The sequence below is a fragment of the Pyrgilauda ruficollis genome, unplaced genomic scaffold (assembly GCF_017590135.1).
Source record: "Pyrgilauda ruficollis isolate IOZ18807 unplaced genomic scaffold, ASM1759013v1 scaffold144, whole genome shotgun sequence".
NCBI classification, from domain to species: Eukaryota; Metazoa; Chordata; class Aves; order Passeriformes; family Passeridae; genus Pyrgilauda; species Pyrgilauda ruficollis.
Genome location: NW_024512988.1, coordinates 278,660 through 282,097, shown reverse-complemented (window position 1 = coordinate 282,097; position 3,438 = coordinate 278,660).

Genomic DNA, 3,438 nt, shown 5'->3' with positions numbered 1-3,438 from the left:
AGAGGCATTTCCATTTCGTGGGGCATTCCTGGGCGTCTCTCACATTTTTAGAGGATGCAACCTCCTTTCTATCCCAATTTCCCTTCTCTCTTTCCCCATTGGCTGAGGTACTTGAGAGGTACAGCCTCCTTTTTATCCCAACTTCCCAGCCATATTTCCCTCTCTCTTTCCCCATTTCTGAGCTACTTGAGAGGTCCAGACTTCCCAAAACGCCTGACACCAGAGATTCCCCTCTAATGTACAACCCTCCCTTTTCATTTTTAATTCTTATGGAATTTAGGTTTTTTTTCCCCATTCTTTCATCTTTCAATGTTTCATTTCATTTCTCAGCAAACCTAAAGTTTATTTGTAAAGGCAAATATCTTTTTCCATTCATCAATCAGTGGAATCCTTCCCATTTCTTTTGTCTCGCAGTGCTGGTTTTATCTCGCAGCAGACCCACAGCTTGTTTGGAAAGACAAATCTGTCATTCCCCTCGGGTGTTTTAGGAGGAGCCAGCCCAGGTGAAACAGGACCCAGAAGGCAGGCTGGGTGTCCCCTGGTGTCCCTCGGTGTCCCCCGAGGGCAGAGGCAGGAGGAGCAGTGCCTTGCACCTCGCATTCCCTGTCACCGTCATATTTTCTGAAAAATCTCTTTGCCCAGGATTCTCCTCCTGGGAAGCTGAGAAGCCTCAGAGAAAAATGAAAACAATAATGGTCTGATTTGCTTCTCCTGTGTTTTGCTGCTTTGGAATGTGTCTGGACATTGTTTACCCACAGGTGAGTGTTTCACTGGTTTCATGTGAATTGTTTTAACTTAATGACCAATCACCATCAGGCTGTGCTGGGACTCTGGAAGGAGTCAGGGTTTTCATTGTCATTCTTTGTAGTGTTCTGTCTGTATCCTGTGTCTATTCTTTACTATAGTTTACTATAGCATTCTTTAATATTATATAGATCATAAAATAATAAATATTCCTTCTAAGAACATGGAGTCAGATTCATCATTTCCTTCCTTCCACAGGGACCCCAGAAACCACAATTCCCCTCCTGTGATTAAAGGCTGGGTGGAGCAGGAACACCCCAAAGGGTTTTGCTGGCCCCTGGACACGGGGCAGACACTGAGAACAGTGCCAGGGTGCCCAAACCCCCTGGGTCTCGATACACTCAGAGCCTCCCCTGAGGGGTCTCTGAGGCAGAGATGACCCCGAGGAGATGGAAAATCCTTTTCTCCCAGCCCTGAGACCGAAGAAGCAGCCAAGACTCTTCTGTTCTCGTTCTCAAGGTTATTTTTCCTCCTCTAGAACATTCTTTCCCTGACCTGCTGAGCTCTGTCAGGCAGGTCAGGTGGTGGCACAGTGCCCACCCTCGGGGTGCTGTTAGTTTTTTGTACTCAGAACCACATGTACTTTATTTACAGTAACTTTATTTACAATAAAATTACAATAATTTTATTTGCAATAATTTCCCAATACCTATCACCTATGTCAGTCTGGCTCTAAACCAATCTAACAGTGCCACCATCACACAGAGGATGGAGGCTCAAAAGGAGAAGGAGGAAGGACAGGGCACACCCAAATCCCTCCATCTTACCCCCTGAACCCCCATTCTAAAACCCCAAAATTCTACTTTTTTCACCCTGTGACAAACTAACTGTCATTCTACTTAAACTCTCGTGGCTTGTAAATCCTCACACAAAGCTGGTAATTCTCTCCATGGGTTAAAATCAAAGGCACAGATGGTTCTGACTCCGTGCCAAGGTCTCTGAGCCCCCTGCCAGGCTCTGGAGCCACCCAGAGGAACGTCCTGGGTTCCAACATCCCCCGTGCTGGGGCACTGGGGGAGCCCTTGGGGACTCTCTCACGATGTCCCCAAAGCCTTGGAGCCAGCCAGGCTGTCCCCAGAACAGCAGAGTTTGAACAGCTCCAGCTTCCTCTCAGGAAATCCTGATGGGAATTCAGAGGCACCAAACGCCCCTGGGGACCCTCAGCTCTCAGAGCAGAGCTTCACAAGTGCTCTGTGCCTCCAGGAGAGCAGCTCTGTGCCCTGCCTCTCTGCTCCAGCAGCTCTGGGGTTTGCCAGGGCCAGGGATGCTCTGGGATCCTGCCTGGAAACCATCCCAAGCTTGAGTGCCTTTGGAAATCTCACCCTCCTGCCTTTGCAGGGGTTTTGTAGAAAATCCCCTACCTGGGAATTCTGCAGGGCTCCCTGGAAGCTGCTCTGGTGCTCAGTGACGCATTAAAAACTGTCAACAAATGGTTTTGTGCAGAAGGAAAAAAACCAAATGCCAAAGAAAGGCACCAATGTGTGAAGGTCTCATTTCTATAATTACAGAGAAATCCTCAAGGAATCATTTCAGCACACGCTGCAGTCATGTGGAAACAACACAGTTGTTCACAAAATGGGTTTGTGAGGAAATACAAGCAAAACTTTATCTATTTTGTTAAAGCAGAACAACTGCAAAAACAGACAAATACAATAAATAAAAATAGAATAAAAGTAAATAAAAGTGGTCTGAAGTGCAGGATAATAACCCAGAGAGGCAGCAGGGCAGTGTTTGTCCTTGTGCGGGAATTAGGAATTGTTCCCTGTGAGGGTGGGCAGGCCCTGGCACAGCGTGCCCAGAGCAGCTGAGGCTGCCCCTGGATCCCTGGCAGTGCCCAGGATGGGGCTTGGAGAAGCGAGGAGTTGCCCTGCCCTGGAGGGGAGCAGCTGGAGGTGTCCCTGCCCAATCTCTCTCTCGGCAATGTCATCTCTATCCCATGGCCTTCCTAAGTCAGCACACCTTATCTCAGTGTTTGCATACAGATTGTGAGCTTTCTAAGTTTGACAAGACTAAGTTTCTACGTTCTAGGTTTTGAGGATTCTTTACAAATCCATTTCTCACAGCAGTGGCAGTGGATCTGCTCTGGAGGGCTGTACCCCCACGTTCCTGTGGGACACGGGAGCTCCAGACCCTGGCCTGGCATCCCTGGCGTGCCCTGGGGCACCTGGCAGCACCTGCTGCCTTCTCTGCTGCCCCTGGGTCATGGCTACAAACCCTGGCGTGTGAAATGGAGCTGGAAAAGGGCAATGCAGCCCTGGGGAAGGCCTGGGCTTTATATGACAGAGAAAAACCCACCCACAAGTGGGGGAAAACCTGTGTTTATCCTCCCCTTCACTGCCCAGAAACCCCAATCATGAGCCAGGGCAAACCAGGGGAGAGGAGCAGCCCAAGCCCTTCGTGCCTGCAAACAAAACCAGACAGAGCCCAGGTCCCGAAGCCCCTCTGCTGCCCCTTCAAAGGTGTTTTTGTCACGCTGGCTCCAACTCCAGCCCCAGCAGGGCCAGTGGAGGTGACAGAGGCTGTCAGCAGAGCCAGGGGCTCCTGTTTCACAACATCCATCTCTTGCCAAACAGCAACCTGGCAGTGGATGAAGAATTAATGCCATCGCCCCCAGCCAAGGGGGAACCTCCACAG